Source organism: Anomaloglossus baeobatrachus, unplaced genomic scaffold (assembly GCF_048569485.1).
Source record: "Anomaloglossus baeobatrachus isolate aAnoBae1 unplaced genomic scaffold, aAnoBae1.hap1 Scaffold_545, whole genome shotgun sequence".
Classification (NCBI taxonomy): Eukaryota; Metazoa; Chordata; class Amphibia; order Anura; family Aromobatidae; genus Anomaloglossus; species Anomaloglossus baeobatrachus.
The window spans coordinates 177923-200941 of record NW_027444829.1 but is presented as its reverse complement, the minus strand read 5'-3'; the positions used below and the strand labels follow the sequence as shown (position 1 = coordinate 200941).

The 23019-nt window shown below is 46.6% G+C and overlaps 14 non-coding genes and 1 pseudogene across 14 annotated transcripts; all 15 read left to right on the top strand.

Moving 5' to 3' along the window:
- The first annotated feature begins 82 nt into the window (after positions 1 to 82).
- On the top strand, positions 83 to 273 carry LOC142283695 (U2 spliceosomal RNA). Its single transcript, XR_012745308.1, has one exon. It is a non-coding gene; the product is annotated as a U2 spliceosomal RNA (small nuclear RNA).
- Positions 274 to 1660: 1387 nt separating this feature from the next.
- On the top strand, positions 1661 to 1851 carry LOC142283694 (U2 spliceosomal RNA). The gene has a single exon (XR_012745307.1). It is a non-coding gene; the product is annotated as a U2 spliceosomal RNA (small nuclear RNA).
- A 1387-nt stretch (positions 1852 to 3238) lies between these two features.
- On the top strand, positions 3239 to 3429 carry LOC142283693 (U2 spliceosomal RNA). Its single transcript, XR_012745306.1, has one exon. It is a non-coding gene; the product is annotated as a U2 spliceosomal RNA (small nuclear RNA).
- A 1387-nt stretch (positions 3430 to 4816) lies between these two features.
- On the top strand, positions 4817 to 5007 carry LOC142283692 (U2 spliceosomal RNA). The gene has a single exon (XR_012745305.1). It is a non-coding gene; the product is annotated as a U2 spliceosomal RNA (small nuclear RNA).
- Positions 5008 to 6394: 1387 nt separating this feature from the next.
- On the top strand, positions 6395 to 6585 carry LOC142283691 (U2 spliceosomal RNA). Its single transcript, XR_012745304.1, has one exon. It is a non-coding gene; the product is annotated as a U2 spliceosomal RNA (small nuclear RNA).
- A 1387-nt stretch (positions 6586 to 7972) lies between these two features.
- On the top strand, positions 7973 to 8163 carry LOC142283690 (U2 spliceosomal RNA). The gene has a single exon (XR_012745303.1). It is a non-coding gene; the product is annotated as a U2 spliceosomal RNA (small nuclear RNA).
- A 1387-nt stretch (positions 8164 to 9550) lies between these two features.
- LOC142283689 (U2 spliceosomal RNA) lies at positions 9551 to 9741 on the top strand. Its single transcript, XR_012745302.1, has one exon. It is a non-coding gene; the product is annotated as a U2 spliceosomal RNA (small nuclear RNA).
- A 1387-nt stretch (positions 9742 to 11128) lies between these two features.
- On the top strand, positions 11129 to 11319 carry LOC142283688 (U2 spliceosomal RNA). The gene has a single exon (XR_012745301.1). It is a non-coding gene; the product is annotated as a U2 spliceosomal RNA (small nuclear RNA).
- A 1387-nt stretch (positions 11320 to 12706) lies between these two features.
- LOC142283686 (U2 spliceosomal RNA) lies at positions 12707 to 12897 on the top strand. The gene has a single exon (XR_012745299.1). It is a non-coding gene; the product is annotated as a U2 spliceosomal RNA (small nuclear RNA).
- Positions 12898 to 14284: 1387 nt separating this feature from the next.
- LOC142283685 (U2 spliceosomal RNA) lies at positions 14285 to 14475 on the top strand. The gene has a single exon (XR_012745298.1). It is a non-coding gene; the product is annotated as a U2 spliceosomal RNA (small nuclear RNA).
- A 1387-nt stretch (positions 14476 to 15862) lies between these two features.
- LOC142283684 (U2 spliceosomal RNA) lies at positions 15863 to 16053 on the top strand. The gene has a single exon (XR_012745297.1). It is a non-coding gene; the product is annotated as a U2 spliceosomal RNA (small nuclear RNA).
- Positions 16054 to 17440: 1387 nt separating this feature from the next.
- On the top strand, positions 17441 to 17582 carry LOC142283727 (U2 spliceosomal RNA; annotated as a pseudogene).
- A 739-nt stretch (positions 17583 to 18321) lies between these two features.
- On the top strand, positions 18322 to 18520 carry LOC142283717 (U2 spliceosomal RNA). The gene has a single exon (XR_012745327.1). It is a non-coding gene; the product is annotated as a U2 spliceosomal RNA (small nuclear RNA).
- Positions 18521 to 19906: 1386 nt separating this feature from the next.
- LOC142283683 (U2 spliceosomal RNA) lies at positions 19907 to 20097 on the top strand. Its single transcript, XR_012745296.1, has one exon. It is a non-coding gene; the product is annotated as a U2 spliceosomal RNA (small nuclear RNA).
- Positions 20098 to 21484: 1387 nt separating this feature from the next.
- Positions 21485 to 21675, top strand: LOC142283682 (U2 spliceosomal RNA). Its single transcript, XR_012745295.1, has one exon. It is a non-coding gene; the product is annotated as a U2 spliceosomal RNA (small nuclear RNA).
- Positions 21676 to 23019: the final 1344 nt, after the last annotated feature.

The window sequence follows — 23019 nt, the reverse complement described above, 5'->3', positions numbered from 1 at the left end:
TTTGTCTCCCTCTCGCTCTCTCTCCCTAAGATGTGTCCGGCATAGGCCAGGGTGCCACTCGAGGCCCAAACCAATTCTGGTTATCGCTTCTCGGCCTTTTGGCTAAGATCAAGTGTAGTATCTGTTCTTATCAGTTTAATATCTGATACGTCCCCTATCTGGGGACCATATATTAAATGGATTTTTAGAACAGGGAGATGGAAAAAGAGCTTGCTCTGTCCACTCCACGCATTGACCTGGTATTGCAGTACCTCCAGGAACGGTGCACCCCTTCTTAACCCAGTTTCCAAAAGCAGAACTCAATTCACCGGATTCATATTAGCCCGATTTAATGAATTGGAAGAAAGCATACGTCTTCATATGCACCTCAATTTGGCCCATTCACTTTTCACACTTCCTCCTTTTGTTTTTTATCTTTCACACTTTTGACTTTCTTTATTCATCCAAATAGCAAACTCATCACCACTCAACCTGACCAACTCGGCTATGTCCCCGTGCTGCAGTTCTCTGTCTTATCTAGATCATTTGCAATTGAATGGAATAGATCCCTTTTGGACAAAGTGGATTCACCTGCTGCTGCAGTGACCACAGGTGTGATAACATCTAGAATTGGCATCTGGTGCGATCTCTCCGCTTCCACTCCAAAGAAAGTTACCTGTTTATTCCTATCATGCATTGGTTTTTGGGGTTTTCTTTGAGTAATGATGATCTCTTTAGTAGTCTGTTGGCGCCCTCTCCTGGAGGAATAGTTTGCTTGCTCTTGGACATTCTAAAAGAGAGGTCATGATAGACATTGAGCTTCTGAGCTCAATTGGGGACAGTCATGGGTGATGAATGTTTGCAACCTACTGCGAAGCCTCATACCGCAATATAAGGAACGTCAAATACTAAGAAAGGGCGGCCTATGAAAGAATTACTACTTTCAATAAGTACACTTAAACGGCTAATTGGGAATAGAAAAACTGTAAAAAGCCCTCTGAGAAAGCCCCCCTCTAACCTTTGATAGTAAGCTTTTCTGTAGTCTGCCTGTTGATGTATTTTCCGTTTGAACTGTGCACAACATGAAGAGACGGAACACTGGCGGCTTGTCACAATGCCCCCCGATGACATCACAATAGCGCTGCTGCCTAGAAAACAAGCTGCGCAGAAGAAGTTGTTCTTTGGGTGGGAGGGTGGGCTAGTGGAAGGAGGGGGCAATCTCTTTTTTTCCCGGGTGGTAGGGGGATGACAGGAGAAGGGAAGCGGGTGGTGAGAAAGGTACAGAGGGCAGGGTTTGGGGGCTGGGAAGGAAAGGGAAAAGATTAGGGTTTGGGGATGATGAAAGGGCTTTCTACGGGTAAGGATGGCAAAGGGTGGCAGTGACGGAAAGTCAGGCAACCTGTCCTGTCCGTCTTTTTGTATCGTGAATTGGAAAGACTGCAAGGGGGAGGGGAGTTGCTTGCGCCCTAAAGGAGGAGTTATTCAGATTCATTGCAGTGGGCGGCGGCTGCAAAACGCACCATTCTTCTTGTTTTGGCTCTGCAAAGCAGCCTTTTCAAGGGTTGGCTTGGGTGACAAAATGTCTTGTGTAGGCGTGGGTTTGTCTCCCTCTCGCTCTCTCTCCCTAAGATGTGTCCGGCATAGGCCAGGGTGCCACTCGAGGCCCAAACCAATTCTGGTTATCGCTTCTCGGCCTTTTGGCTAAGATCAAGTGTAGTATCTGTTCTTATCAGTTTAATATCTGATACGTCCCCTATCTGGGGACCATATATTAAATGGATTTTTAGAACAGGGAGATGGAAAAAGAGCTTGCTCTGTCCACTCCACGCATTGACCTGGTATTGCAGTACCTCCAGGAACGGTGCACCCCTTCTTAACCCAGTTTCCAAAAGCAGAACTCAATTCACCTGATTCATATTAGCCCGATTTAATGAATTGGAAGAAAGCATACGTCTTCATATGCACCTCAATTTGGCCCATTCACTTTTCACACTTCCTCCTTTTGTTTTTTATCTTTCACACTTTTGACTTTCTTTATTCATCCAAATAGCAAACTCATCACCACTCAACCTGACCAACTCGGCTATGTCCCCGTGCTGCAGTTCTCTGTCTTATCTAGATCATTTGCAATTGAATGGAATAGATCCCTTTTGGACAAAGTGGATTCACCTGCTGCTGCAGTGACCACAGGTGTGATAACATCTAGAATTGGCATCTGGTGCGATCTCTCCGCTTCCACTCCAAAGAAAGTTACCTGTTTATTCCTATCATGCATTGGTTTTTGGGGTTTTCTTTGAGTAATGATGATCTCTTTAGTAGTCTGTTGGCGCCCTCTCCTGGAGGAATAGTTTGCTTGCTCTTGGACATTCTAAAAGAGAGGTCATGATAGACATTGAGCTTCTGAGCTCAATTGGGGACAGTCATGGGTGATGAATGTTTGCAACCTACTGCGAAGCCTCATACCGCAATATAAGGAACGTCAAATACTAAGAAAGGGCGGCCTATGAAAGAATTACTACTTTCAATAAGTACACTTAAACGGCTAATTGGGAATAGAAAAACTGTAAAAAGCCCTCTGAGAAAGCCCCCCTCTAACCTTTGATAGTAAGCTTTTCTGTAGTCTGCCTGTTGATGTATTTTCCGTTTGAACTGTGCACAACATGAAGAGACGGAACACTGGCGGCTTGTCACAATGCCCCCCGATGACATCACAATAGCGCTGCTGCCTAGAAAACAAGCTGCGCAGAAGAAGTTGTTCTTTGGGTGGGAGGGTGGGCTAGTGGAAGGAGGGGGCAATCTCTTTTTTTCCCGGGTGGTAGGGGGATGACAGGAGAAGGGAAGCGGGTGGTGAGAAAGGTACAGAGGGCAGGGTTTGGGGGCTGGGAAGGAAAGGGAAAAGATTAGGGTTTGGGGATGATGAAAGGGCTTTCTACGGGTAAGGATGGCAAAGGGTGGCAGTGACGGAAAGTCAGGCAACCTGTCCTGTCCGTCTTTTTGTATCGTGAATTGGAAAGACTGCAAGGGGGAGGGGAGTTGCTTGCGCCCTAAAGGAGGAGTTATTCAGATTCATTGCAGTGGGCGGCGGCTGCAAAACGCACCATTCTTCTTGTTTTGGCTCTGCAAAGCAGCCTTTTCAAGGGTTGGCTTGGGTGACAAAATGTCTTGTGTAGGCGTGGGTTTGTCTCCCTCTCGCTCTCTCTCCCTAAGATGTGTCCGGCATAGGCCAGGGTGCCACTCGAGGCCCAAACCAATTCTGGTTATCGCTTCTCGGCCTTTTGGCTAAGATCAAGTGTAGTATCTGTTCTTATCAGTTTAATATCTGATACGTCCCCTATCTGGGGACCATATATTAAATGGATTTTTAGAACAGGGAGATGGAAAAAGAGCTTGCTCTGTCCACTCCACGCATTGACCTGGTATTGCAGTACCTCCAGGAACGGTGCACCCCTTCTTAACCCAGTTTCCAAAAGCAGAACTCAATTCACCTGATTCATATTAGCCCGATTTAATGAATTGGAAGAAAGCATACGTCTTCATATGCACCTCAATTTGGCCCATTCACTTTTCACACTTCCTCCTTTTGTTTTTTATCTTTCACACTTTTGACTTTCTTTATTCATCCAAATAGCAAACTCATCACCACTCAACCTGACCAACTCGGCTATGTCCCCGTGCTGCAGTTCTCTGTCTTATCTAGATCATTTGCAATTGAATGGAATAGATCCCTTTTGGACAAAGTGGATTCACCTGCTGCTGCAGTGACCACAGGTGTGATAACATCTAGAATTGGCATCTGGTGCGATCTCTCCGCTTCCACTCCAAAGAAAGTTACCTGTTTATTCCTATCATGCATTGGTTTTTGGGGTTTTCTTTGAGTAATGATGATCTCTTTAGTAGTCTGTTGGCGCCCTCTCCTGGAGGAATAGTTTGCTTGCTCTTGGACATTCTAAAAGAGAGGTCATGATAGACATTGAGCTTCTGAGCTCAATTGGGGACAGTCATGGGTGATGAATGTTTGCAACCTACTGCGAAGCCTCATACCGCAATATAAGGAACGTCAAATACTAAGAAAGGGCGGCCTATGAAAGAATTACTACTTTCAATAAGTACACTTAAACGGCTAATTGGGAATAGAAAAACTGTAAAAAGCCCTCTGAGAAAGCCCCCCTCTAACCTTTGATAGTAAGCTTTTCTGTAGTCTGCCTGTTGATGTATTTTCCGTTTGAACTGTGCACAACATGAAGAGACGGAACACTGGCGGCTTGTCACAATGCCCCCCGATGACATCACAATAGCGCTGCTGCCTAGAAAACAAGCTGCGCAGAAGAAGTTGTTCTTTGGGTGGGAGGGTGGGCTAGTGGAAGGAGGGGGCAATCTCTTTTTTTCCCGGGTGGTAGGGGGATGACAGGAGAAGGGAAGCGGGTGGTGAGAAAGGTACAGAGGGCAGGGTTTGGGGGCTGGGAAGGAAAGGGAAAAGATTAGGGTTTGGGGATGATGAAAGGGCTTTCTACGGGTAAGGATGGCAAAGGGTGGCAGTGACGGAAAGTCAGGCAACCTGTCCTGTCCGTCTTTTTGTATCGTGAATTGGAAAGACTGCAAGGGGGAGGGGAGTTGCTTGCGCCCTAAAGGAGGAGTTATTCAGATTCATTGCAGTGGGCGGCGGCTGCAAAACGCACCATTCTTCTTGTTTTGGCTCTGCAAAGCAGCCTTTTCAAGGGTTGGCTTGGGTGACAAAATGTCTTGTGTAGGCGTGGGTTTGTCTCCCTCTCGCTCTCTCTCCCTAAGATGTGTCCGGCATAGGCCAGGGTGCCACTCGAGGCCCAAACCAATTCTGGTTATCGCTTCTCGGCCTTTTGGCTAAGATCAAGTGTAGTATCTGTTCTTATCAGTTTAATATCTGATACGTCCCCTATCTGGGGACCATATATTAAATGGATTTTTAGAACAGGGAGATGGAAAAAGAGCTTGCTCTGTCCACTCCACGCATTGACCTGGTATTGCAGTACCTCCAGGAACGGTGCACCCCTTCTTAACCCAGTTTCCAAAAGCAGAACTCAATTCACCTGATTCATATTAGCCCGATTTAATGAATTGGAAGAAAGCATACGTCTTCATATGCACCTCAATTTGGCCCATTCACTTTTCACACTTCCTCCTTTTGTTTTTTATCTTTCACACTTTTGACTTTCTTTATTCATCCAAATAGCAAACTCATCACCACTCAACCTGACCAACTCGGCTATGTCCCCGTGCTGCAGTTCTCTGTCTTATCTAGATCATTTGCAATTGAATGGAATAGATCCCTTTTGGACAAAGTGGATTCACCTGCTGCTGCAGTGACCACAGGTGTGATAACATCTAGAATTGGCATCTGGTGCGATCTCTCCGCTTCCACTCCAAAGAAAGTTACCTGTTTATTCCTATCATGCATTGGTTTTTGGGGTTTTCTTTGAGTAATGATGATCTCTTTAGTAGTCTGTTGGCGCCCTCTCCTGGAGGAATAGTTTGCTTGCTCTTGGACATTCTAAAAGAGAGGTCATGATAGACATTGAGCTTCTGAGCTCAATTGGGGACAGTCATGGGTGATGAATGTTTGCAACCTACTGCGAAGCCTCATACCGCAATATAAGGAACGTCAAATACTAAGAAAGGGCGGCCTATGAAAGAATTACTACTTTCAATAAGTACACTTAAACGGCTAATTGGGAATAGAAAAACTGTAAAAAGCCCTCTGAGAAAGCCCCCCTCTAACCTTTGATAGTAAGCTTTTCTGTAGTCTGCCTGTTGATGTATTTTCCGTTTGAACTGTGCACAACATGAAGAGACGGAACACTGGCGGCTTGTCACAATGCCCCCCGATGACATCACAATAGCGCTGCTGCCTAGAAAACAAGCTGCGCAGAAGAAGTTGTTCTTTGGGTGGGAGGGTGGGCTAGTGGAAGGAGGGGGCAATCTCTTTTTTTCCCGGGTGGTAGGGGGATGACAGGAGAAGGGAAGCGGGTGGTGAGAAAGGTACAGAGGGCAGGGTTTGGGGGCTGGGAAGGAAAGGGAAAAGATTAGGGTTTGGGGATGATGAAAGGGCTTTCTACGGGTAAGGATGGCAAAGGGTGGCAGTGACGGAAAGTCAGGCAACCTGTCCTGTCCGTCTTTTTGTATCGTGAATTGGAAAGACTGCAAGGGGGAGGGGAGTTGCTTGCGCCCTAAAGGAGGAGTTATTCAGATTCATTGCAGTGGGCGGCGGCTGCAAAACGCACCATTCTTCTTGTTTTGGCTCTGCAAAGCAGCCTTTTCAAGGGTTGGCTTGGGTGACAAAATGTCTTGTGTAGGCGTGGGTTTGTCTCCCTCTCGCTCTCTCTCCCTAAGATGTGTCCGGCATAGGCCAGGGTGCCACTCGAGGCCCAAACCAATTCTGGTTATCGCTTCTCGGCCTTTTGGCTAAGATCAAGTGTAGTATCTGTTCTTATCAGTTTAATATCTGATACGTCCCCTATCTGGGGACCATATATTAAATGGATTTTTAGAACAGGGAGATGGAAAAAGAGCTTGCTCTGTCCACTCCACGCATTGACCTGGTATTGCAGTACCTCCAGGAACGGTGCACCCCTTCTTAACCCAGTTTCCAAAAGCAGAACTCAATTCACCTGATTCATATTAGCCCGATTTAATGAATTGGAAGAAAGCATACGTCTTCATATGCACCTCAATTTGGCCCATTCACTTTTCACACTTCCTCCTTTTGTTTTTTATCTTTCACACTTTTGACTTTCTTTATTCATCCAAATAGCAAACTCATCACCACTCAACCTGACCAACTCGGCTATGTCCCCGTGCTGCAGTTCTCTGTCTTATCTAGATCATTTGCAATTGAATGGAATAGATCCCTTTTGGACAAAGTGGATTCACCTGCTGCTGCAGTGACCACAGGTGTGATAACATCTAGAATTGGCATCTGGTGCGATCTCTCCGCTTCCACTCCAAAGAAAGTTACCTGTTTATTCCTATCATGCATTGGTTTTTGGGGTTTTCTTTGAGTAATGATGATCTCTTTAGTAGTCTGTTGGCGCCCTCTCCTGGAGGAATAGTTTGCTTGCTCTTGGACATTCTAAAAGAGAGGTCATGATAGACATTGAGCTTCTGAGCTCAATTGGGGACAGTCATGGGTGATGAATGTTTGCAACCTACTGCGAAGCCTCATACCGCAATATAAGGAACGTCAAATACTAAGAAAGGGCGGCCTATGAAAGAATTACTACTTTCAATAAGTACACTTAAACGGCTAATTGGGAATAGAAAAACTGTAAAAAGCCCTCTGAGAAAGCCCCCCTCTAACCTTTGATAGTAAGCTTTTCTGTAGTCTGCCTGTTGATGTATTTTCCGTTTGAACTGTGCACAACATGAAGAGACGGAACACTGGCGGCTTGTCACAATGCCCCCCGATGACATCACAATAGCGCTGCTGCCTAGAAAACAAGCTGCGCAGAAGAAGTTGTTCTTTGGGTGGGAGGGTGGGCTAGTGGAAGGAGGGGGCAATCTCTTTTTTTCCCGGGTGGTAGGGGGATGACAGGAGAAGGGAAGCGGGTGGTGAGAAAGGTACAGAGGGCAGGGTTTGGGGGCTGGGAAGGAAAGGGAAAAGATTAGGGTTTGGGGATGATGAAAGGGCTTTCTACGGGTAAGGATGGCAAAGGGTGGCAGTGACGGAAAGTCAGGCAACCTGTCCTGTCCGTCTTTTTGTATCGTGAATTGGAAAGACTGCAAGGGGGAGGGGAGTTGCTTGCGCCCTAAAGGAGGAGTTATTCAGATTCATTGCAGTGGGCGGCGGCTGCAAAACGCACCATTCTTCTTGTTTTGGCTCTGCAAAGCAGCCTTTTCAAGGGTTGGCTTGGGTGACAAAATGTCTTGTGTAGGCGTGGGTTTGTCTCCCTCTCGCTCTCTCTCCCTAAGATGTGTCCGGCATAGGCCAGGGTGCCACTCGAGGCCCAAACCAATTCTGGTTATCGCTTCTCGGCCTTTTGGCTAAGATCAAGTGTAGTATCTGTTCTTATCAGTTTAATATCTGATACGTCCCCTATCTGGGGACCATATATTAAATGGATTTTTAGAACAGGGAGATGGAAAAAGAGCTTGCTCTGTCCACTCCACGCATTGACCTGGTATTGCAGTACCTCCAGGAACGGTGCACCCCTTCTTAACCCAGTTTCCAAAAGCAGAACTCAATTCACCTGATTCATATTAGCCCGATTTAATGAATTGGAAGAAAGCATACGTCTTCATATGCACCTCAATTTGGCCCATTCACTTTTCACACTTCCTCCTTTTGTTTTTTATCTTTCACACTTTTGACTTTCTTTATTCATCCAAATAGCAAACTCATCACCACTCAACCTGACCAACTCGGCTATGTCCCCGTGCTGCAGTTCTCTGTCTTATCTAGATCATTTGCAATTGAATGGAATAGATCCCTTTTGGACAAAGTGGATTCACCTGCTGCTGCAGTGACCACAGGTGTGATAACATCTAGAATTGGCATCTGGTGCGATCTCTCCGCTTCCACTCCAAAGAAAGTTACCTGTTTATTCCTATCATGCATTGGTTTTTGGGGTTTTCTTTGAGTAATGATGATCTCTTTAGTAGTCTGTTGGCGCCCTCTCCTGGAGGAATAGTTTGCTTGCTCTTGGACATTCTAAAAGAGAGGTCATGATAGACATTGAGCTTCTGAGCTCAATTGGGGACAGTCATGGGTGATGAATGTTTGCAACCTACTGCGAAGCCTCATACCGCAATATAAGGAACGTCAAATACTAAGAAAGGGCGGCCTATGAAAGAATTACTACTTTCAATAAGTACACTTAAACGGCTAATTGGGAATAGAAAAACTGTAAAAAGCCCTCTGAGAAAGCCCCCCTCTAACCTTTGATAGTAAGCTTTTCTGTAGTCTGCCTGTTGATGTATTTTCCGTTTGAACTGTGCACAACATGAAGAGACGGAACACTGGCGGCTTGTCACAATGCCCCCCGATGACATCACAATAGCGCTGCTGCCTAGAAAACAAGCTGCGCAGAAGAAGTTGTTCTTTGGGTGGGAGGGTGGGCTAGTGGAAGGAGGGGGCAATCTCTTTTTTTCCCGGGTGGTAGGGGGATGACAGGAGAAGGGAAGCGGGTGGTGAGAAAGGTACAGAGGGCAGGGTTTGGGGGCTGGGAAGGAAAGGGAAAAGATTAGGGTTTGGGGATGATGAAAGGGCTTTCTACGGGTAAGGATGGCAAAGGGTGGCAGTGACGGAAAGTCAGGCAACCTGTCCTGTCCGTCTTTTTGTATCGTGAATTGGAAAGACTGCAAGGGGGAGGGGAGTTGCTTGCGCCCTAAAGGAGGAGTTATTCAGATTCATTGCAGTGGGCGGCGGCTGCAAAACGCACCATTCTTCTTGTTTTGGCTCTGCAAAGCAGCCTTTTCAAGGGTTGGCTTGGGTGACAAAATGTCTTGTGTAGGCGTGGGTTTGTCTCCCTCTCGCTCTCTCTCCCTAAGATGTGTCCGGCATAGGCCAGGGTGCCACTCGAGGCCCAAACCAATTCTGGTTATCGCTTCTCGGCCTTTTGGCTAAGATCAAGTGTAGTATCTGTTCTTATCAGTTTAATATCTGATACGTCCCCTATCTGGGGACCATATATTAAATGGATTTTTAGAACAGGGAGATGGAAAAAGAGCTTGCTCTGTCCACTCCACGCATTGACCTGGTATTGCAGTACCTCCAGGAACGGTGCACCCCTTCTTAACCCAGTTTCCAAAAGCAGAACTCAATTCACCTGATTCATATTAGCCCGATTTAATGAATTGGAAGAAAGCATACGTCTTCATATGCACCTCAATTTGGCCCATTCACTTTTCACACTTCCTCCTTTTGTTTTTTATCTTTCACACTTTTGACTTTCTTTATTCATCCAAATAGCAAACTCATCACCACTCAACCTGACCAACTCGGCTATGTCCCCGTGCTGCAGTTCTCTGTCTTATCTAGATCATTTGCAATTGAATGGAATAGATCCCTTTTGGACAAAGTGGATTCACCTGCTGCTGCAGTGACCACAGGTGTGATAACATCTAGAATTGGCATCTGGTGCGATCTCTCCGCTTCCACTCCAAAGAAAGTTACCTGTTTATTCCTATCATGCATTGGTTTTTGGGGTTTTCTTTGAGTAATGATGATCTCTTTAGTAGTCTGTTGGCGCCCTCTCCTGGAGGAATAGTTTGCTTGCTCTTGGACATTCTAAAAGAGAGGTCATGATAGACATTGAGCTTCTGAGCTCAATTGGGGACAGTCATGGGTGATGAATGTTTGCAACCTACTGCGAAGCCTCATACCGCAATATAAGGAACGTCAAATACTAAGAAAGGGCGGCCTATGAAAGAATTACTACTTTCAATAAGTACACTTAAACGGCTAATTGGGAATAGAAAAACTGTAAAAAGCCCTCTGAGAAAGCCCCCCTCTAACCTTTGATAGTAAGCTTTTCTGTAGTCTGCCTGTTGATGTATTTTCCGTTTGAACTGTGCACAACATGAAGAGACGGAACACTGGCGGCTTGTCACAATGCCCCCCGATGACATCACAATAGCGCTGCTGCCTAGAAAACAAGCTGCGCAGAAGAAGTTGTTCTTTGGGTGGGAGGGTGGGCTAGTGGAAGGAGGGGGCAATCTCTTTTTTTCCCGGGTGGTAGGGGGATGACAGGAGAAGGGAAGCGGGTGGTGAGAAAGGTACAGAGGGCAGGGTTTGGGGGCTGGGAAGGAAAGGGAAAAGATTAGGGTTTGGGGATGATGAAAGGGCTTTCTACGGGTAAGGATGGCAAAGGGTGGCAGTGACGGAAAGTCAGGCAACCTGTCCTGTCCGTCTTTTTGTATCGTGAATTGGAAAGACTGCAAGGGGGAGGGGAGTTGCTTGCGCCCTAAAGGAGGAGTTATTCAGATTCATTGCAGTGGGCGGCGGCTGCAAAACGCACCATTCTTCTTGTTTTGGCTCTGCAAAGCAGCCTTTTCAAGGGTTGGCTTGGGTGACAAAATGTCTTGTGTAGGCGTGGGTTTGTCTCCCTCTCGCTCTCTCTCCCTAAGATGTGTCCGGCATAGGCCAGGGTGCCACTCGAGGCCCAAACCAATTCTGGTTATCGCTTCTCGGCCTTTTGGCTAAGATCAAGTGTAGTATCTGTTCTTATCAGTTTAATATCTGATACGTCCCCTATCTGGGGACCATATATTAAATGGATTTTTAGAACAGGGAGATGGAAAAAGAGCTTGCTCTGTCCACTCCACGCATTGACCTGGTATTGCAGTACCTCCAGGAACGGTGCACCCCTTCTTAACCCAGTTTCCAAAAGCAGAACTCAATTCACCTGATTCATATTAGCCCGATTTAATGAATTGGAAGAAAGCATACGTCTTCATATGCACCTCAATTTGGCCCATTCACTTTTCACACTTCCTCCTTTTGTTTTTTATCTTTCACACTTTTGACTTTCTTTATTCATCCAAATAGCAAACTCATCACCACTCAACCTGACCAACTCGGCTATGTCCCCGTGCTGCAGTTCTCTGTCTTATCTAGATCATTTGCAATTGAATGGAATAGATCCCTTTTGGACAAAGTGGATTCACCTGCTGCTGCAGTGACCACAGGTGTGATAACATCTAGAATTGGCATCTGGTGCGATCTCTCCGCTTCCACTCCAAAGAAAGTTACCTGTTTATTCCTATCATGCATTGGTTTTTGGGGTTTTCTTTGAGTAATGATGATCTCTTTAGTAGTCTGTTGGCGCCCTCTCCTGGAGGAATAGTTTGCTTGCTCTTGGACATTCTAAAAGAGAGGTCATGATAGACATTGAGCTTCTGAGCTCAATTGGGGACAGTCATGGGTGATGAATGTTTGCAACCTACTGCGAAGCCTCATACCGCAATATAAGGAACGTCAAATACTAAGAAAGGGCGGCCTATGAAAGAATTACTACTTTCAATAAGTACACTTAAACGGCTAATTGGGAATAGAAAAACTGTAAAAAGCCCTCTGAGAAAGCCCCCCTCTAACCTTTGATAGTAAGCTTTTCTGTAGTCTGCCTGTTGATGTATTTTCCGTTTGAACTGTGCACAACATGAAGAGACGGAACACTGGCGGCTTGTCACAATGCCCCCCGATGACATCACAATAGCGCTGCTGCCTAGAAAACAAGCTGCGCAGAAGAAGTTGTTCTTTGGGTGGGAGGGTGGGCTAGTGGAAGGAGGGGGCAATCTCTTTTTTTCCCGGGTGGTAGGGGGATGACAGGAGAAGGGAAGCGGGTGGTGAGAAAGGTACAGAGGGCAGGGTTTGGGGGCTGGGAAGGAAAGGGAAAAGATTAGGGTTTGGGGATGATGAAAGGGCTTTCTACGGGTAAGGATGGCAAAGGGTGGCAGTGACGGAAAGTCAGGCAACCTGTCCTGTCCGTCTTTTTGTATCGTGAATTGGAAAGACTGCAAGGGGGAGGGGAGTTGCTTGCGCCCTAAAGGAGGAGTTATTCAGATTCATTGCAGTGGGCGGCGGCTGCAAAACGCACCATTCTTCTTGTTTTGGCTCTGCAAAGCAGCCTTTTCAAGGGTTGGCTTGGGTGACAAAATGTCTTGTGTAGGCGTGGGTTTGTCTCCCTCTCGCTCTCTCTCCCTAAGATGTGTCCGGCATAGGCCAGGGTGCCACTCGAGGCCCAAACCAATTCTGGTTATCGCTTCTCGGCCTTTTGGCTAAGATCAAGTGTAGTATCTGTTCTTATCAGTTTAATATCTGATACGTCCCCTATCTGGGGACCATATATTAAATGGATTTTTAGAACAGGGAGATGGAAAAAGAGCTTGCTCTGTCCACTCCACGCATTGACCTGGTATTGCAGTACCTCCAGGAACGGTGCACCCCTTCTTAACCCAGTTTCCAAAAGCAGAACTCAATTCACCTGATTCATATTAGCCCGATTTAATGAATTGGAAGAAAGCATACGTCTTCATATGCACCTCAATTTGGCCCATTCACTTTTCACACTTCCTCCTTTTGTTTTTTATCTTTCACACTTTTGACTTTCTTTATTCATCCAAATAGCAAACTCATCACCACTCAACCTGACCAACTCGGCTATGTCCCCGTGCTGCAGTTCTCTGTCTTATCTAGATCATTTGCAATTGAATGGAATAGATCCCTTTTGGACAAAGTGGATTCACCTGCTGCTGCAGTGACCACAGGTGTGATAACATCTAGAATTGGCATCTGGTGCGATCTCTCCGCTTCCACTCCAAAGAAAGTTACCTGTTTATTCCTATCATGCATTGGTTTTTGGGGTTTTCTTTGAGTAATGATGATCTCTTTAGTAGTCTGTTGGCGCCCTCTCCTGGAGGAATAGTTTGCTTGCTCTTGGACATTCTAAAAGAGAGGTCATGATAGACATTGAGCTTCTGAGCTCAATTGGGGACAGTCATGGGTGATGAATGTTTGCAACCTACTGCGAAGCCTCATACCGCAATATAAGGAACGTCAAATACTAAGAAAGGGCGGCCTATGAAAGAATTACTACTTTCAATAAGTACACTTAAACGGCTAATTGGGAATAGAAAAACTGTAAAAAGCCCTCTGAGAAAGCCCCCCTCTAACCTTTGATAGTAAGCTTTTCTGTAGTCTGCCTGTTGATGTATTTTCCGTTTGAACTGTGCACAACATGAAGAGACGGAACACTGGCGGCTTGTCACAATGCCCCCCGATGACATCACAATAGCGCTGCTGCCTAGAAAACAAGCTGCGCAGAAGAAGTTGTTCTTTGGGTGGGAGGGTGGGCTAGTGGAAGGAGGGGGCAATCTCTTTTTTTCCCGGGTGGTAGGGGGATGACAGGAGAAGGGAAGCGGGTGGTGAGAAAGGTACAGAGGGCAGGGTTTGGGGGCTGGGAAGGAAAGGGAAAAGATTAGGGTTTGGGGATGATGAAAGGGCTTTCTACGGGTAAGGATGGCAAAGGGTGGCAGTGACGGAAAGTCAGGCAACCTGTCCTGTCCGTCTTTTTGTATCGTGAATTGGAAAGACTGCAAGGGGGAGGGGAGTTGCTTGCGCCCTAAAGGAGGAGTTATTCAGATTCATTGCAGTGGGCGGCGGCTGCAAAACGCACCATTCTTCTTGTTTTGGCTCTGCAAAGCAGCCTTTTCAAGGGTTGGCTTGGGTGACAAAATGTCTTGTGTAGGCGTGGGTTTGTCTCCCTCTCGCTCTCTCTCCCTAAGATGTGTCCGGCATAGGCCAGGGTGCCACTCGAGGCCCAAACCAATTCTGGTTATCGCTTCTCGGCCTTTTGGCTAAGATCAAGTGTAGTATCTGTTCTTATCAGTTTAATATCTGATACGTCCCCTATCTGGGGACCATATATTAAATGGATTTTTAGAACAGGGAGATGGAAAAAGAGCTTGCTCTGTCCACTCCACGCATTGACCTGGTATTGCAGTACCTCCAGGAACGGTGCACCCCTTCTTAACCCAGTTTCCAAAAGCAGAACTCAATTCACCTGATTCATATTAGCCCGATTTAATGAATTGGAAGAAAGCATACGTCTTCATATGCACCTCAATTTGGCCCATTCACTTTTCACACTTCCTCCTTTTGTTTTTTATCTTTCACACTTTTGACTTTCTTTATTCATCCAAATAGCAAACTCATCACCACTCAACCTGACCAACTCGGCTATGTCCCCGTGCTGCAGTTCTCTGTCTTATCTAGATCATTTGCAATTGAATGGAATAGATCCCTTTTGGACAAAGTGGATTCACCTGCTGCTGCAGTGACCACAGGTGTGATAACATCTAGAATTGGCATCTGGTGCGATCTCTCCGCTTCCACTCCAAAGAAAGTTACCTGTTTATTCCTATCATGCATTGGTTTTTGGGGTTTTCTTTGAGTAATGATGATCTCTTTAGTAGTCTGTTGGCGCCCTCTCCTGGAGGAATAGTTTGCTTGCTCTTGGACATTCTAAAAGAGAGGTCATGATAGACATTGAGCTTCTGAGCTCAATTGGGGACAGTCATGGGTGATGAATGTTTGCAACCTACTGCGAAGCCTCATACCGCAATATAAGGAACGTCAAATACTAAGAAAGGGCGGCCTATGAAAGAATTACTACTTTCAATAAGTACACTTAAACGGCTAATTGGGAATAGAAAAACTGTAAAAAGCCCTCTGAGAAAGCCCCCCTCTAACCTTTGATAGTAAGCTTTTCTGTAGTCTGCCTGTTGATGTATTTTCCGTTTGAACTGTGCACAACATGAAGAGACGGAACACTGGCGGCTTGTCACAATGCCCCCCGATGACATCACAATAGCGCTGCTGCCTAGAAAACAAGCTGCGCAGAAGAAGTTGTTCTTTGGGTGGGAGGGTGGGCTAGTGGAAGGAGGGGGCAATCTCTTTTTTTCCCGGGTGGTAGGGGGATGACAGGAGAAGGGAAGCGGGTGGTGAGAAAGGTACAGAGGGCAGGGTTTGGGGGCTGGGAAGGAAAGGGAAAAGATTAGGGTTTGGGGATGATGAAAGGGCTTTCTACGGGTAAGGATGGCAAAGGGTGGCAGTGACGGAAAGTCAGGCAACCTGTCCTGTCCGTCTTTTTGTATCGTGAATTGGAAAGACTGCAAGGGGGAGGGGAGTTGCTTGCGCCCTAAAGGAGGAGTTATTCAGATTCATTGCAGTGGGCGGCGGCTGCAAAACGCACCATTCTTCTTGTTTTGGCTCTGCAAAGCAGCCTTTTCAAGGGTTGGCTTGGGTGACAAAATGTCTTGTGTAGGCGTGGGTTTGTCTCCCTCTCGCTCTCTCTCCCTAAGATGTGTCCGGCATAGGCCAGGGTGCCACTCGAGGCCCAAACCAATTCTGGTTATCGCTTCTCGGCCTTTTGGCTAAGATCAAGTGTAGTATCTGTTCTTATCAGTTTAATATCTGATACGTCCCCTATCTGGGGACCATATATTAAATGGATTTTTAGAACAGGGAGATGGAAAAAGAGCTTGCTCTGTCCACTCCACGCATTGACCTGGTATTGCAGTACCTCCAGGAACGGTGCACCCCTTCTTAACCCAGTTTCCAAAAGCAGAACTCAATTCACCTGATTCATATTAGCCCGATTTAATGAATTGGAAGAAAGCATACGTCTTCATATGCACCTCAATTTGGCCCATTCACTTTTCACACTTCCTCCTTTTGTTTTTTATCTTTCACACTTTTGACTTTCTTTATTCATCCAAATAGCAAACTCATCACCACTCAACCTGACCAACTCGGCTATGTCCCCGTGCTGCAGTTCTCTGTCTTATCTAGATCATTTGCAATTGAATGGAATAGATCCCTTTTGGACAAAGTGGATTCACCTGCTGCTGCAGTGACCACAGGTGTGATAACATCTAGAATTGGCATCTGGTGCGATCTCTCCGCTTCCACTCCAAAGAAAGTTACCTGTTTATTCCTATCATGCATTGGTTTTTGGGGTTTTCTTTGAGTAATGATGATCTCTTTAGTAGTCTGTTGGCGCCCTCTCCTGGAGGAATAGTTTGCTTGCTCTTGGACATTCTAAAAGAGAGGTCATGATAGACATTGAGCTTCTGAGCTCAATTGGGGACAGTCATGGGTGATGAATGTTTGCAACCTACTGCGAAGCCTCATACCGCAATATAAGGAACGTCAAATACTAAGAAAGGGCGGCCTATGAAAGAATTACTACTTTCAATAAGTACACTTAAACGGCTAATTGGGAATAGAAAAACTGTAAAAAGCCCTCTGAGAAAGCCCCCCTCTAACCTTTGATAGTAAGCTTTTCTGTAGTCTGCCTGTTGATGTATTTTCCGTTTGAACTGTGCACAACATGAAGAGACGGAACACTGGCGGCTTGTCACAATGCCCCCCGATGACATCACAATAGCGCTGCTGCCTAGAAAACAAGCTGCGCAGAAGAAGTTGTTCTTTGGGTGGGAGGGTGGGCTAGTGGAAGGAGGGGGCAATCTCTTTTTTTCCCGGGTGGTAGGGGGATGACAGGAGAAGGGAAGCGGGTGGTGAGAAAGGTACAGAGGGCAGGGTTTGGGGGCTGGGAAGGAAAGGGAAAAGATTAGGGTTTGGGGATGATGAAAGGGCTTTCTACGGGTAAGGATGGCAAAGGGTGGCAGTGACGGAAAGTCAGGCAACCTGTCCTGTCCGTCTTTTTGTATCGTGAATTGGAAAGACTGCAAGGGGGAGGGGAGTTGCTTGCGCCCTAAAGGAGGAGTTATTCAGATTCATTGCAGTGGGCGGCGGCTGCAAAACGCACCATTCTTCTTGTTTTGGCTCTGCAAAGCAGCCTTTTCAAGGGTTGGCTTGGGTGACAAAATGTCTTGTGTAGGCGTGGGTTTGTCTCCCTCTCGCTCTCTCTCCCTAAGATGTGTCCGGCATAGGCCAGGGTGCCACTCGAGGCCCAAACCAATTCTGGTTATCGCTTCTCGGCCTTTTGGCTAAGATCAAGTGTAGTATCGTTCGAAAAGGTGGTTTAAGGCTCCGGCCACCTTAGTACAATGATGCAATGCACACTGGAAGGTTGCGCTTGTTAGTACTTTGGGAGGATAGTATATCCATCTAGAGGAAACCATGGCCCTACCAGGATCGAGGCTATTAGACTGAGTAAGTGTGGGGGCTATGGTGCAATGTGCCCCAGGATTGACGACCCTGGAGTGAGTCTGAGCTTGCTGGCTTGGGACCCCGGCGAGCCTTGGGCTCTGTAGCACACCGTACCTTGCCTTTTCATACTTTCTGAGCATATTGCTCTATCCCGGCCTTCTGGCTAGGAAGGGAAATTTTTATAATCATGGTCGGAGGTCCGTTCAGCTTTGGGCTGAGAAACCAACACCCGGTTGGAGGTCTGGGTCAGCTTTCGCTGAGAAACCAACACCCGGTTGGAGGTCCGGGTCAGCTTCGGCTGAGAAACCAACACCCGGTTGGAGGTCCGGGTCAGCTTCGGCTGAGAAACCAACACCCGGTTGGAGGTCCGGGTCAGCTTCGGCTGAGAAACCAACACCCGGTTGGAGGTCCGGTTAGCCTTGGGCTGAGAAACCAACACCGGTTGACGGTCCGGGCAGTTTCGGCTGCGAAACCAACAACTAGTAGCTCTCTACTCCACTTGGGTAAGATGCCTGGGTGGACGCTGGGAGCAACGACAAGGCTCAACCAGGCTTCGGCTTGGGGGAGCACCGAAGATCCCTGACCCTTGCTGTGGCCTTCTGGCTTGGAGGGACGGGGTTGATTTTTGGGGACCCTCTCCTCACGGAGGGGTCCACACGAATCCTAGCCTTTGCACTGTTTTTGGTGTGACTTTGGTCATGCATTTTTTGCGGTGCTTTGGAAAGCTTCATTAAATCAAAAAATCTGTTCTTATCAGTTTAATATCTGAATACGTCCCCTATCTGGGGACCATATATTAAATGGATTTTTAGAACAGGGAGATGGAAAAAGAGCTTGCTCTGTCCACTCCACGCATTGACCTGGTATTGCAGTACCTCCAGGAACGGTGCACCCCTTCTTAACCCAGTTTCCAAAAGCAGAACTCAATTCACCTGATTCATATTAGCCCGATTTAATGAATTGGAAGAAAGCATACGTCTTCATATGCACCTCAATTTGGCCCATTCACTTTTCACACTTCCTCCTTTTGTTTTTTATCTTTCACACTTTTGACTTTCTTTATTCATCCAAATAGCAAACTCATCACCACTCAACCTGACCAACTCGGCTATGTCCCCGTGCTGCAGTTCTCTGTCTTATCTAGATCATTTGCAATTGAATGGAATAGATCCCTTTTGGACAAAGTGGATTCACCTGCTGCTGCAGTGACCACAGGTGTGATAACATCTAGAATTGGCATCTGGTGCGATCTCTCCGCTTCCACTCCAAAGAAAGTTACCTGTTTATTCCTATCATGCATTGGTTTTTGGGGTTTTCTTTGAGTAATGATGATCTCTTTAGTAGTCTGTTGCGCCCTCTCCTGGAGGAATAGTTTGCTTGCTCTTGGACATTCTAAAAGAGAGGTCATGATAGACATTGAGCTTCTGAGCTCAATTGGGGACAGTCATGGGTGATGAATGTTTGCAACCTACTGCGAAGCCTCATACCGCAATATAAGGAACGTCAAATACTAAGAAAGGGCGGCCTATGAAAGAATTACTACTTTCAATAAGTACACTTAAACGGCTAATTGGGAATAGAAAAACTGTAAAAAGCCCTCTGAGAAAGCCCCCCTCTAACCTTTGATAGTAAGCTTTTCTGTAGTCTGCCTGTTGATGTATTTTCCGTTTGAACTGTGCACAACATGAAGAGACGGAACACTGGCGGCTTGTCACAATGCCCCCCGATGACATCACAATAGCGCTGCTGCCTAGAAAACAAGCTGCGCAGAAGAAGTTGTTCTTTGGGTGGGAGGGTGGGCTAGTGGAAGGAGGGGGCAATCTCTTTTTTTCCCGGGTGGTAGGGGGATGACAGGAGAAGGGAAGCGGGTGGTGAGAAAGGTACAGAGGGCAGGGTTTGGGGGCTGGGAAGGAAAGGGAAAAGATTAGGGTTTGGGGATGATGAAAGGGCTTTCTACGGGTAAGGATGGCAAAGGGTGGCAGTGACGGAAAGTCAGGCAACCTGTCCTGTCCGTCTTTTTGTATCGTGAATTGGAAAGACTGCAAGGGGGAGGGGAGTTGCTTGCGCCCTAAAGGAGGAGTTATTCAGATTCATTGCAGTGGGCGGCGGCTGCAAAACGCACCATTCTTCTTGTTTTGGCTCTGCAAAGCAGCCTTTTCAAGGGTTGGCTTGGGTGACAAAATGTCTTGTGTAGGCGTGGGTTTGTCTCCCTCTCGCTCTCTCTCCCTAAGATGTGTCCGGCATAGGCCAGGGTGCCACTCGAGGCCCAAACCAATTCTGGTTATCGCTTCTCGGCCTTTTGGCTAAGATCAAGTGTAGTATCTGTTCTTATCAGTTTAATATCTGATACGTCCCCTATCTGGGGACCATATATTAAATGGATTTTTAGAACAGGGAGATGGAAAAAGAGCTTGCTCTGTCCACTCCACGCATTGACCTGGTATTGCAGTACCTCCAGGAACGGTGCACCCCTTCTTAACCCAGTTTCCAAAAGCAGAACTCAATTCACCTGATTCATATTAGCCCGATTTAATGAATTGGAAGAAAGCATACGTCTTCATATGCACCTCAATTTGGCCCATTCACTTTTCACACTTCCTCCTTTTGTTTTTTATCTTTCACACTTTTGACTTTCTTTATTCATCCAAATAGCAAACTCATCACCACTCAACCTGACCAACTCGGCTATGTCCCCGTGCTGCAGTTCTCTGTCTTATCTAGATCATTTGCAATTGAATGGAATAGATCCCTTTTGGACAAAGTGGATTCACCTGCTGCTGCAGTGACCACAGGTGTGATAACATCTAGAATTGGCATCTGGTGCGATCTCTCCGCTTCCACTCCAAAGAAAGTTACCTGTTTATTCCTATCATGCATTGGTTTTTGGGGTTTTCTTTGAGTAATGATGATCTCTTTAGTAGTCTGTTGGCGCCCTCTCCTGGAGGAATAGTTTGCTTGCTCTTGGACATTCTAAAAGAGAGGTCATGATAGACATTGAGCTTCTGAGCTCAATTGGGGACAGTCATGGGTGATGAATGTTTGCAACCTACTGCGAAGCCTCATACCGCAATATAAGGAACGTCAAATACTAAGAAAGGGCGGCCTATGAAAGAATTACTACTTTCAATAAGTACACTTAAACGGCTAATTGGGAATAGAAAAACTGTAAAAAGCCCTCTGAGAAAGCCCCCCTCTAACCTTTGATAGTAAGCTTTTCTGTAGTCTGCCTGTTGATGTATTTTCCGTTTGAACTGTGCACAACATGAAGAGACGGAACACTGGCGGCTTGTCACAATGCCCCCCGATGACATCACAATAGCGCTGCTGCCTAGAAAACAAGCTGCGCAGAAGAAGTTGTTCTTTGGGTGGGAGGGTGGGCTAGTGGAAGGAGGGGGCAATCTCTTTTTTTCCCGGGTGGTAGGGGGATGACAGGAGAAGGGAAGCGGGTGGTGAGAAAGGTACAGAGGGCAGGGTTTGGGGGCTGGGAAGGAAAGGGAAAAGATTAGGGTTTGGGGATGATGAAAGGGCTTTCTACGGGTAAGGATGGCAAAGGGTGGCAGTGACGGAAAGTCAGGCAACCTGTCCTGTCCGTCTTTTTGTATCGTGAATTGGAAAGACTGCAAGGGGGAGGGGAGTTGCTTGCGCCCTAAAGGAGGAGTTATTCAGATTCATTGCAGTGGGCGGCGGCTGCAAAACGCACCATTCTTCTTGTTTTGGCTCTGCAAAGCAGCCTTTTCAAGGGTTGGCTTGGGTGACAAAATGTCTTGTGTAGGCGTGGGTTTGTCTCCCTCTCGCTCTCTCTCCCTAAGATGTGTCCGGCATAGGCCAGGGTGCCACTCGAGGCCCAAACCAATTCTGGTTATCGCTTCTCGGCCTTTTGGCTAAGATCAAGTGTAGTATCTGTTCTTATCAGTTTAATATCTGATACGTCCCCTATCTGGGGACCATATATTAAATGGATTTTTAGAACAGGGAGATGGAAAAAGAGCTTGCTCTGTCCACTCCACGCATTGACCTGGTATTGCAGTACCTCCAGGAACGGTGCACCCCTTCTTAACCCAGTTTCCAAAAGCAGAACTCAATTCACCTGATTCATATTAGCCCGATTTAATGAATTGGAAGAAAGCATACGTCTTCATATGCACCTCAATTTGGCCCATTCACTTTTCACACTTCCTCCTTTTGTTTTTTATCTTTCACACTTTTGACTTTCTTTATTCATCCAAATAGCAAACTCATCACCACTCAACCTGACCAACTCGGCTATGTCCCCGTGCTGCAGTTCTCTGTCTTATCTAGATCATTTGCAATTGAATGGAATAGATCCCTTTTGGACAAAGTGGATTCACCTGCTGCTGCAGTGACCACAGGTGTGATAACATCTAGAATTGGCATCTGGTGCGATCTCTCCGCTTCCACTCCAAAGAAAGTTACCTGTTTATTCCTATCATGCATTGGTTTTTGGGGTTTTCTTTGAGTAATGATGATCTCTTTAGTAGTCTGTTGGCGCCCTCTCCTGGAGGAATAGTTTGCTTGCTCTTGGACATTCTAAAAGAGAGGTCATGATAGACATTGAGCTTCTGAGCTCAATTGGGGACAGTCATGGGTGATGAATGTTTGCAACCTACTGCGAAGCCTCATACCGCAATATAAGGAACGTCAAATACTAAGAAAGGGCGGCCTATGAAAGAATTACTACTTTCAATAAGTACACTTAAACGGCTAATTGGGAATAGAAAAACTGTAAAAAGCCCTCTGAGAAAGCCCCCCTCTAACCTTTGATAGTAAGCTTTTCTGTAGTCTGCCTGTTGATGTATTTTCCGTTTGAACTGTGCACAACATGAAGAGACGGAACACTGGCGGCTTGTCACAATGCCCCCCGATGACATCACAATAGCGCTGCTGCCTAGAAAACAAGCTGCGCAGAAGAAGTTGTTCTTTGGGTGGGAGGGTGGGCTAGTGGAAGGAGGGGGCAATCTCTTTTTTTCCCGGGTGGTAGGGGGATGACAGGAGAAGGGAAGCGGGTGGTGAGAAAGGTACAGAGGGCAGGGTTTGGGGGCTGGGAAGGAAAGGGAAAAGATTAGGGTTTGGGGATGATGAAAGGGCTTTCTACGGGTAAGGATGGCAAAGGGTGGCAGTGACGGAAAGTCAGGCAACCTGTCCTGTCCGTCTTTTTGTATCGTGAATTGGAAAGACTGCAAGGGGGAGGGGAGTTGCTTGCGCCCTAAAGGAGGAGTTATTCAGATTCATTGCAGTGGGCGGCGGCTGCAAAACGCACCATTCTTCTTGTTTTGGCTCTGCAAAGCAGCCTTTTCAAGGGTTGGCTTGGGTGACAAAATGTCTTGTGTAGGCGTGGGTTTGTCTCCCTCTCGCTCTCTCTCCCTAAGATGTGTCCG